Source organism: Polyodon spathula, chromosome 4 (genome assembly GCF_017654505.1).
Source record: "Polyodon spathula isolate WHYD16114869_AA chromosome 4, ASM1765450v1, whole genome shotgun sequence".
Lineage (NCBI taxonomy): Eukaryota > Metazoa > Chordata > Actinopteri > Acipenseriformes > Polyodontidae > Polyodon > Polyodon spathula.
The window spans coordinates 95,224,443-95,236,801 of NC_054537.1; positions in this window are offsets into that span (position 1 = coordinate 95,224,443).

Genomic DNA, 12,359 nt, shown 5'->3' on the forward strand with positions numbered 1-12,359 from the left:
ACCACACAGTAGAGCCCGCACAGAGAGGGCTCTATCGCTATTAGAAAATGATTTATTTCTTTATTTCCTCTTTAAAAAAAAACTTTAAAACCTACATTTAACTTGAACTTCTGATATTTTGCCAGGTAGCCTTCCGCTGAGGAAAATAGTCCCTAACAAAATTAAAATATAAAATGACACGTTGTGTACAGCTCTGTTTACATTTTTTTTTTTATTATTATTATTATTATTATTATTATTATTATTATTATTATTATTATTATTATTAAAATTTAAATTATTATTATTACTATTTGTATCTTACTCTTTCTTAGTATAATTTATCTGGACATGTACAATTGTCGAATAGTCGGTGTAGTATTGAGAAACCTCAGAATGGAGTGTGGTAACCAGCGGTGTACCACAGGGATCAGTATTAGGTCCTCTGCTATTCCTAATCTACATTAATGATTTAGATTCTGGTATAGTAAGCAAACTTGTTAAATTTGCAGACGACACAAAAGTAGGAGGAGTGGCAAACACTGTTGCAGCAGCAAAGGTCATTCAAAATGATCTAGACAAGATTCAGAACTGGGCAGACACATGGCAAATGACATTTAATAGAGAAAAGTGTAAGGTACTGCACGCAGGAAATAAAAATGTACATTATAAATATCATATGGGAGATACTGAAATTGAAGAAGGAATCTATGAAAAAGACCTAGGAGTTTTTGTTGACTCAGAAATGTCTTCATCTAGACAATGTGGGGAAGCTATAAAAAAGGCCAACAAGATGCTCAGATACATTGTGAAAAGTGTTGAATTTAAATCAAGAGAAGTAATGTTAAAACTGTACAACGCACTAGTAAGACCTCATCTTGAATATTGTGTGCAGTTCTGGTCACCTCGCTATAAAAAAGATATTGCTGCTCTAGAAAGAGTGCAAAGAAGAGCGACCAGAATTATTCCGGGCTTAAAAGGCATGTCATATGAAAACAGGCTAAAAGAACTGAATCTGTTCAGTCTTGAACAAAGAAGACTACGCGGCGACCTAATTCAAGCATTCAAAATTCTAAAAGGTATTGACAATGTCGACCCAAGGGACTTTTTCAGCCTGAAAAAAGAAACAAGGACCAGGGGTCACAAATGGAGATTAGACAAAGGGGCATTCAGAACGGAAAATAGGAGACACTTTTTTACACAGAGAATTGTGAGGGTCTGGAATCAACTCCCCAGTAATGTTGTTGAAGCTGACACCCTGGGATCCTTCAAGAAACTGCTTGATGAGATTTTGTGATCAATAAGCTACTAACAACCAAACGAGCAAGATGGGCCGAATGGCCTCCTCTCGTTTGTAAACTTTCTTATGTTCTTACGTTCTTATGAGTCTGACTCGAAACTTGTTGTTGGAGGCGGGGCGTCAGTCAAGCTGGCAGGGAGTGGATTGGCTGGGTGTTCATTTGATATAGCCGATGACAATTATGGACCAATCATGTCTTCCCTGTTGATTTGCTGTCCAGTAGCACGGAATTAAGCCTTCATTACGATGTCCTGTCACAGACATGACTTCCATTGTCTCTAGACCAGAGTCAGAAAGTATGTTCAGTGTTCCAGCGGGCATCTATGCAAAATAGAAGCCCGCTAGACCTGGAAGCTGTGTCAGCTTCAACAACATTACTGAGGAGTTGGTTCCAGACCCTCACGATTCTCTGTGTAAAAAAGTGCCTCCTATTTTCTGTTCTGAATGCCCCTTTGTCTAATCTCCATTTGTGACCCCTAGTCCTTGTTTCTTTTTTCAGGTCGAAAAAGTCCCTTGGGCCGACATTGTCAATACCTTTTAGAATTTTGAATGCTTGAATTAGGTCGCCACATAGTCTTCTTTGTTCAAGACTGAACAGATTCAATTCTTTTAGCCTGTCTGCATATGACATGCCTTTTAAGCCCGGAATAATTCTGGTCGCTCTTCTTTGCACTAGAGCAGCAATATCCTTTTTGTAGTGAGGTGACCAGAACTGAACACAGTATTCAAGATAAGGTCTTACTAATGCATTGTACAGTTTTAACATTACTTCCCTTGATTTAAATTCAACACTTTTCACAATATATCTGAGCATCTTGTTGGCCTTTTTTACAGCTTTCCCACATTGTCTAGATGAAGACATTTCTGACTCAACAAAAACTCCTAGGTCTTTTCATAGATTCCTTCTTCAATTTCAGTATCTCCCATATGATATTTACAATGCACATTTTTATTTCCTGCGTGCAGTACCTTACACTTTTCTCTATTAAATGTCATTTGCCATGTGTCTGCCCAGTTCTGAATCTTGTCTAGATCATTTTGAATGACCTTTGCTGCTGCAACAGTGTTTGCCACTCCTCCTATTTTTGTGTCGTCTGCAAATTTAACAAGTTTGCTTACTATACCAGAATCTAAATCATCAATGTAGATTAGGAATAGCAGAGGACCTAATATTGATCCCTGTGGTACTCCACTGGTTACCACACTCCATTCTGAGGTTTTTCCTCTAATCAGTACTTTCTGTTTTCTACCTGTTAACCACTTCCTAATCAATGTACATGTGTTTCCTTAATTCCCTACTGCGTGCAGTTTGAGAATTAATCTTTTTTGTGGGACTTTGTCAAAAGCTTTCTGGAAATCTAAATAAACCATGTCATATGCTTTGCAATTACCCGTTATCGATGTTGTAGCCTCAAAAAAATCGAGCAGGTTAGTTAGACACGCTCTCCTTTTCCTAAAACCATGTTGACTGTCTCCCAGGATACTGTTACCATATAGGTAATTTTTCCATTCTTCCTTATTATAGTTTCCATAAGTTTGCATATAGTTGCAATCTTGGAATTTCTGGACTGCTGTATCGCTGCCCCTGACTGTAAACAGTTATGTGTCTGTTCGTTAGTTTGTCATTCTTGTGAATTGTGAGACCACCCATGCCATTAGGAGATTGGGGGGGGGGGGGGGGGGTTGTAAGGGATGTGTAAACGGAGTGGGGGAGATCGTTTGGGGATCATAGTCAGGTGTGTGTGTGTGCTTGTCGGTTTGTTGGGGGTAAATGGGATAAAGAGTGTGGGTGAGGTAGTTGTTGAGGCTCCCTGTGTCACACCTCCCCCCACACCCCTGTTTTCAGGGGCTGTGGTATCTCGACGAGGGAGAAGCACGGGTGCAGCGATTGGAGGGGAAGGGATCACGTGGGATGGAGCTATAAAGAGTGTACTCGGGGTGCTCCATGTTTAGTGGGAGAAACGTCGTAGTAAGAGACGGTGTGTTTTGCTGCAATGAACCAGATAAACGAACAGTGTGCTGTTTACAGGAAAGAACACTACACGGCATGCTGCAGTGGCTGTGGCTGTATGATAGGATAAGTGGTTAGATACAGGTTTTTGTTATTTTCTTCTTGGTGTCGGCTTGGCCAACAGAGTCTTTAGTCTGTTAACGTGAGGAAATAAACCTTATCTCAGTGATGCACTACAATCCTGCAGGGTCTACGAAGTTTTCATTATTGTACATTAAGTTGATAGCAACTGATAACACACACACACTATATATATATATATATATATATATATATATATATATATATATATGATCTCAGATTTTGATGTACCTTTCTGTTTCATCCAGTATATGAGCAAATAAATGAATTTCACATGACACTTTCACATGACACTCAACCTGTTTTTCTTTCATTTCATTAATTATTTCTTTGAGCTCAAGTCAGTTTCCTTTAGCAGGAACTTGTTTTGGTGTTTAAGATTTTTCAAATGAGTAACTTAACTCACTCCGGTAATGATACCTGTTAGTTAAATGTGTTGTTCTAGGTATGTATTTATATGTGCAGTACTAGATTGTGTCACTAGTGGGAGCTCTAACCAGACTGGTGGAGCACATTGGAGTTTTTTCTTCTTCTAAGGGATATTGAATAAACGCTGCTGTAGGCCATGGCTGCCTGTGTGTGACTCTTAAGTAATACAATCCAGAAGTGGATTTTCAACTGATATGTCTTACAATAGGGGTTCTCAACTGGGGGTCCGCGGCCCCCTATGGGGCCTTAAGGAGGTTTCAAGGGGTCCTTGAAAAACCTGGAATGGGTCAAACTGCTGTGCAATAGGAGCAGATTTCCATTCCTGATGTGTGTGTGTGTGTGTGTGTGTGTGTGTGTGTGTGTGTGTGTATATAGTATACAACTGTAAATTTTCAGTATAATCGTAAATCTCGAAAAACTACTCACTTCTAAATCTTTTGTAGTCATTTTTGTATTACTTTAGTATAAATACATGTTAATTTGGATTCATATGTTGTTTTTTTCTGACTTTATGTGAACGAAAAGACACAAAAGCATCCGTTTTCTCATTGGAAATAGTGATATTTTGAAATGTACCTGTCCTGGTCACAAAAGCAAAGTTTGTGGCGAATAATAGCCATTTTCTATACTTTTGAGGCATAATCAATTAGGAAATAACACTTACTACCCAGGAACAAAAATTGTGTTACATAGTGTAATGTATGTGGTGGGCCGTGGAATTTTTATAGCAGGGGGGCTTCAGAAGCAAAAAGGTTGAGAACCCCTCTCTTAGACAGTTTGAATGCTTTTATTTTTGGGTTAGGCTAAATAATAATAAAAAAAAGCATTCTGAAAAATGTAACATGCTAGATGCATACTCCAATGAGCTATGGCTTTTGCCCCCTCCCCTTACATGTAGTAAAGTAAGTGGATTTGTATTATTAATTCTAACAAATTAAGTGGCTTGACAACATTATTGAATATGTTACGTGTTGAATCTGTTTTAAATAATGAAGTAAATGGCCATCCCTGATCTGTTTAACAGGTGCTCCCTCAGCCACGGACTGCACTCAGTATAATATATCATAGCAATATACACCAAACTGTCAAAACAAAAGTGCAGCAGCAAGGAGAAGTGGGCTGGTACTACAGTATGGTTTGGGTGCTGCTGCCCTTACGCTGTGATAGTAGTGTTGTGTGCTGCTGCTCTTACTCTGTGATCTTGCTGACCAGGAAAAGCAGAGCTGCTGAAGCCCCCAGAAGCAGCATATTGAGCCTGGCAGTGGTGGAGCCGTTCACATTGCACAGATCCGTATTGCAGCACGTTTCTATACGTTCGTCGCGCACCCCAGCACTAACATTGGAGGATACAGCAGTGTTGTAGGCACTTTTTATGATGGTATTAATTATTCCAGCTGCAGAGAGACAAACAGCAGGTTATCATTACTAAACATTAGCAGAATTAGTTTCAGTGTGGTCAAAAACATAGACACTAAGATCACTGAAATAGAATAACTATCAATTCTCATAGCAAAAATGGACATTAGCAGAGAAATCGTAGATTTGAAAGTGGCTGAGGTTTTTTCTTGTTGACTGGACCAGTGATAATATACCTGCACGTTTTCATGCTTGTATCATCATTTGAACAATAATCTGTTATCCGATCTGCTATAAACAGTTTTGCGCCAAGGCAGAGAGGTAAATGCATGCTTGCTGTTGTCTTTACTCGCGCGCTGTGAGGACGGTGGTCATGCACATGTCTTCAGCATTGCAGTTCTCGGTATTCGCGTAAAGGAGTTGGGAACAATACCAGATGACAGGGAACTTTAAAAATATTTTAAAATACTTGACAGTGGTATCCTAGAAAGTACTTCTTCCCACAATAGGATCTAAAGCGCATATAATTGATGTTGGCCCATCAACTAAGTCAGTCAGATCAAGATGGTTAATAGAAGCAAAGATTGGATCTCCTTTAGTTTTATCAGCATTGCAGAATGTCTCATCTAGGTTGAGTGTGCAATCTGATTTCTTATATTGATAATTGTTGTTATTAAAGTGATCCATGAAGTCATCCCAGCCTGCTGGTAATTGGGTATTTACGGAGGACATCTGTTTGTTGGTTAGCGATTGTTTCAAAGAGCAAGCGAGGATTGTTTTGAGTAGTATGATGATCTAGCTGAAGACAGAGCAGCCTTATGTTTAATCAGACCAACTTTCCAGGCAAGATAAAAAGACCTGTAATGTGTTATGTTTTAACTTCCGAGTTGTGCCATTAAACCACAGGGATGATCTTTTGAAAGCTACTTTATTTTAAGGGGTGCTGCCAAATCCAAGATACTACTTAAAGGTGGCATTGTCAGTACATCGACTGATCTTGAATGAATAGATGCTGAAGTAGATAAAGCTTCCAAGATTTTTTTAGTAGTGGAGCAACTAAGAGACAGAGTTTTAATACAATATTCTAGGGGTTTTATTGGGCTAGGTATTATTAGTTCAATAATAATAGCAGAATGGTTTGAGATTACAAGATCACTGATAGACAAATTCTGGATGTCAAGACCACAGGTGATAATTAGATTACATGTATGACCATGAATGTGAGTTGGGCCTAAGACATATTGAACAAAACCAACAGACTCAAGCAGACTTATAAAATCCTTTCCAAGGGAATCTGCCCACGTCAACATGCACGTTGAAGTCACCCAGAACCACAATTCTTGACAGCGAGCATTGACAAACTCAGGACAAGAACAGAAAATTGGGTCTAGGAGGTCGATAAACACTCACAACATAAATTGGAGCAGGGCAACTAAACACAAAAGACAGAATTTCAAGATGACAGGTATCTGTACACCTCTTTATGAATAAGGTTAAACTCATTACCAAAAACTGCAGCAAGACCGCCACCCCGACCTGTAGGGCGTGTTTTCTGATGAAATGAGAAACCAGCTGCTTACATAATTGTTTTGCTTTTAGACAGAATGATTTAAAATGTTCCTTGAGAACCTCAGATTTTCTACATCTAATATCATTGGTGCCCAAGTGGACAATCAACCCAGATGACCATGCTTTTCAACCAGGTTTTCCAACACCATCAAGGACGCTTGGACACATTCAACAGAGACCTTTTGCAAGTATTGGACTTACATCTAACAAGAGTCACCCACCAAGAGCACCTTGCTATGTAAGTACTGTAACATAGCCTCTCTCTAATCAGCTCGTTTGCATCCTTAAGCAGCAGGCATAGAGCTTGCAGTTTCAGCACTTTCATTAAACACAAAATCCAACAGAACAAAATCCTATCTCCACTTGGAGACCTTGACTAACGCAACTTCCCTTAACTAAAGGGTTGGGATTGCTAAGCCACTGTCCCAACAAAACTTAACTTTTAACTATACTGGACAGCTAAGCTGTTTACTGGTCACACACATTTACTTAAGGTATAATCACACAATACCTTGTGACCCAGACCCAGACCTCCTTGGCTGAACACAAAGTATGTGTTCTTCTTACCAGCTCCCTGGCAGTCCTCTCTAACGGAGCTTCAAGCTCTTTTTTTATTCCCTGTGGCTGTTCCCAATAAACACCAATTATCTTATTTGGGAACAGCTACATTCTCACATGTATTTGGCAGGGATAGGAATTAACCCTACCCCTGCCAACCACCACCAAAACACTCAACATCAACACTTTATTTACAGACAGGCTCTACCCTGCCACAGTACATACATTGTGAGGGATACCTTACTGTTGTAAAAAATTTCAGCTTAGCGGTCCACCCCTGTACAAACAGTACGAGGTACCCACCACAACCACACAACATGGAAAAACAATTTCACAGGAAGGCTGGCGAGTGGATAGAGGCCCAGAGACAGACTGCAGTTCAAAAAAATAACTATTTTATTATAAATAAACAAAAATAAAGTGCACAAGGGCAAAATAACAGATACTCAAACACAAATAAAGCAAAAACAAAACTCACAAAAATAAAGTTTCCAGGCTGGGCAATGCCTTCACTGGATTTAGAAAATTCAAAAACCACAAAACAAACACCAACCTGCTTCCTCAGCTCCCTCTCTCCAAATGAGAAGCAGAGGCCTCCTTTTATATCAGGTGGCTGGGCGCTGATTGATCGTTAATCAACCTAATCAACTAATCAACCCCAGCCACCTGAACATAATAAACCCAGGCAGGTAGGGGAAGTTAACCCCATCCCTGCCAATTTCTAAAGAGCAGAGCTTTGCTCTGCCACAGTGTGTTTCATAAATGATTATTAAAATAAACTTCATTATAAAAAATGGAGCGATCCAGGGTCAAAAGACAGCGGTGACTGAAACAGAACGACAGAAACACAGTGCCATTGTATGCACTTTTTCACAACAAAGAAATGGAGCTTGTGGAAGAGGATGAATGTGTGGAAACAAGAGAAGCTCATCTGGGACTGGGAGCAAAAGTGGAATGAAGCAACTGTTCCAGAAAAGAGCTACAGCAGGCATGCAGGGGTAGTGTTCATGGTAAAAGCAGAGTAAAGGATAGTCACAATTTGACTAAACAGACAAGCAAAATAAACCACGAGCAAGTACTCTGTCTGTGTGGTCAGTATCACTAAAGAGGCAGCTGCAGAATAAATGCACACAAGAAAGCTAGTGATTTTATATCACAGTTAATGTAAATAAACACTATCAAATCTTCAAGTCAGTCATCACTGTTATCTCAGTGAAGAGGGCAAAAAACCACCTCTTTCAGCAGCGCTATTAAATGAAGTTTAATACACGAGTGTGGTGGAGTGTCCCGTGTTTTATGTAGTGTGCTAATGTTGGTGTTTATGATTGTTGGTGTTTATAAAATACACTGGATATAAATATGGGTGTGGCAGGCTGGTGAGTGGATAGAGGCCCAGAGACAGTCTGCAGTTCAAAAAAATACTAATTTTATTAAAAAATAACACAAAATAAAAGTGCACAAGGGCAAAATAAAAGGATTTAAACACAAAAAGAAAGACAAAAAGCAAAATGTACAAAATAAAGGTTTCCAGGCTGGGCAATGCCTTCACTGGATTCACAAATCTCAAAAATACACACAAACCAAAAACTACCAACCTGCTTCCTCAACTCCCTCCTCCCTACTGGGAGGCTGAGGCCTCCTTTTATGCCAGGTGGCTAAATGATAATTGATTAATTACATTAGTTGATTGCTCCCACCTGGGGCAATCAACCTGGGCAGGGAGGAGAATTTAACTCCATCCCTGCCAGTATTTCCAAGGGCAGAGCCCTGCTCTGCCACAGTGGGTTACGAGTGGAAGCGACAACGAGTGGGAGAAGTACAGGCGTGGAAAAGTACAGAGCAGTTTAGAAGCAGTAAGGAGAAATTGCATCTTGAATTGCTTTAATCAGAAAACAGAGGACATTGGGGAAACACAGCAGCAGCTCAAAGTCAAACAGCCGCGTGTGTTTTTCTGATAACAAACAAGCTGAAACTCGGAGCAGCTGCTTCAAATTCAGCGCCGTTCTGAGACACGGGCGAGGGGAGGAGCCAACAGCACAGCAGAACAACGCAGTTAAACGAGGCAGTCTTCCCAGCGACAGCGAGTGGGAGAAGTACAGGCGTGGAAAAGTACAGAGCAGTTTAGAAGCAGTTTGAAAGCAGGTTGACAGCTGCAGAAGAAACTAAACTTAAAAAAAAAACCCCTCAACATGGTCTTCAAGCATGTAATCTGTGACACCTGCTTGATGTGGGAAATCCGAGAAAACCCAGCGGAGCTAAACCAAGTGTGCGTAAAGTGCCGCGCGATCCAGGATTTGCATAAACTAGTAAGTATGCTAGAAATGGAGCTGGAAAAAGTGAGACAGCAACAGGATCTTGAGGAACTGGCACACCCACAATTCATGGAAGTCTGCATCACCCCCAACAGACTGAAAGCCACCAGGGAGATAGAAGGTCAGAACAGCTGGGTTCAGGTAGGCAGAAGCAGGGAAAAAAAGAAACTTCCTCAGACACAACCACCAGAAATCAAAACAACCAACAGATTTGAGTCACTTCAGAATTTTGATGAGCAGAACCAACAACAAGAGAATGAAAGGAACAACATCCAGGACCCTATTAACAGTGGTGACCAGACAGCAAAAAGAAGGGAGGTCATGATTGTTGGGGACTCCATATTGAGAAACACAGCAAGTTCAATTCGCAGTTTGGACCCCCTTACTACAACAGTGTGCTGCCTTCCGGGAGCCTCGGTCAAGCACATCACTGAGAACGTGAACAGGCTCCTAGAACGAACAGGAGACGACCTGGTAGTAGTCGTCCACATCGGTACAAACAACATTGGAAGAGACAGACCAAAATCCCTGCAAAACAAATTCAGAGACCTAGGAAGGAAATTAAAAGAGAAAACCAAAACTGTGGTATTTTCTGGTATACTACCGGCACCTTTCAAAGGATCACATGGACAGCTGGAAATAATTAATCAAAACGCATGGCTGAAGACGTAATGCACACGGGAAGGCTTCACCTATCTTGATCATTGGACCACATTCTACAACGAGGACTATCTGTATAGACGGGACGGACTGCACTTAAATAACAAGGGAACCAGTCTACTTGGAGAAAAGATCCTCGAGCAGGTTCAGAAGCATTTAAACTAGAAAGGAAGGGGGGAGAAATCAACAAAAAAACAGAAGGGAGACCGCATCAAAACAAGAACAACAACTCAGGTAAGACAACCATTAAATGTATTTATCTAAATGCTAGAAGTATCAGAAACAAAATTCTAGAACTTGAAGCTACTGCACTAACAAGTAACTATGATGTGATAGGTGTTACTGAAACTTGGTTGTCTGAGAGTGATGGGGACGAATATAATATTTGTGGGTATACACTGTATAGGAAAGACAGGCAGGACAGAAGAGGAGGAGGGGTAGCGCTATACATAAGAAACAGTCTTGAAGCCCAGGTGTTAAACCTGGACAAAGAAAATAAAGCCGAATCAATATGGGTCAGAATAACGGACAAAAATTCAAAGGGCATAATAATAGGAGCATGCTATAGACCGCCAGATTCAGACAGTGAGCAAAATAATCTGTTATACAATGACATTAGAAATGCGTGTAGCAAAGGAGAAGCCATACTAATGGGGGATTTCAACTTCCCCCATATAAAATGGGAAAACCCGGTGGGTAGCACGAAGGATGAAATTGAAATGGTGGAAATGACAAATGACTGCTTCCTAACACAATTTGTCAAGGCACCGACTAGAGGGGAGGCATGCCTTGATTTAGTCTTTTCAAATAACGAAGACAGAATAACTAAAACAGAGGTCAGAGAACCACTGGCAAACTCAGACCACAACATGGTCTCATTTGAAGTGTTTTTTAAAACCCCAAAAGTAAAGACTAAAGCTAAGGTTTACAATTTTAGAAAAGCAAACTATGAAGGTATGAAACAGAGACTAACAGAAGTAGATTGGAGTAAAATAGAGAAAACACCCACAGAAGAAGGATGGTTGTTCTTCAAAAATGTAGTACTAGAGGCGCAAAACAATTACATCCCTAAAGTAGACAAATCTAAATGTAAAACTAAATTGCCAAAATGGTTTAATAGATCAATTAAAAAAAAATATTCAGCGAAAAAAGGCACTTTACAGAGCATTAAAAAAGGACCAAAAAGAAAGTATGCAGAAAGAGTACACGGAACTGCAAATGCAAGTCAAAAAGGAAGTTAGAAAGGCCAAGAGAGAAATAGAAATGAACATTGCTAAGGGAGCTAAAACCAATTCCAAAATGTTTTTCCAATATTACAACAGCAAGAGAACATTCAAAGAGGAGATTAAATGTTTAAGAGATACAAATGGCAAAATCGTAGATGAAGAAAAAAAATAGCAAATATATTAAATGATTACTTTTCACAAGTTTTTACAAAGGAAGATACTGACAACATGCCCCACATGTCATCCAGTTCCTATCCAGTTTTAAATAACTTTAGCATAACCGAGGCAGAAGTGTTAAAGGGACTAGGAGCTCTTAAAATAAACAAATCCCCTGGGCTGGATGAGATCCTCCCAGTAGTACTCAAAGAAATGAAAGAAGTAATTTACAAACCGCTAACCAAGATCATGCAGCAGTCTCTTGACACAGGGGTGGTACCGACAGACTGGAAAATTGCAAACGTAATACCGATCCACAAAAAGGGAAACAAAACTGAACCAGGTAACTACAGACCAGTAAGCCTGACTTCTATTATATGCAAACTTATGGAAACTATAATAAGATCCAAAATGGAAAATTATAATTGAATATGGTAACAGGGTCCTGGGAGACAGTCAACATGGTTTTAGGAAAGGGAGATCGTGTCTAACTAACTTGCTTGATTTTTTTGAGGATGCAACATTGATAATGGATAATTGCAAAGCATATGACATGGTTTATTTAGATTTCCAGAAAGCTTTTGACAAAGTCCCGCACAAAAGATTAATTCTCAAACTGAACGCAGTTGGGATTCAAGGAAACACATGTACATGGATTAGGGAGTGGTTAACATGTAGAAAACAAGAAAGTACTGATTAGAGGAAAAACCTCAGAATGGACT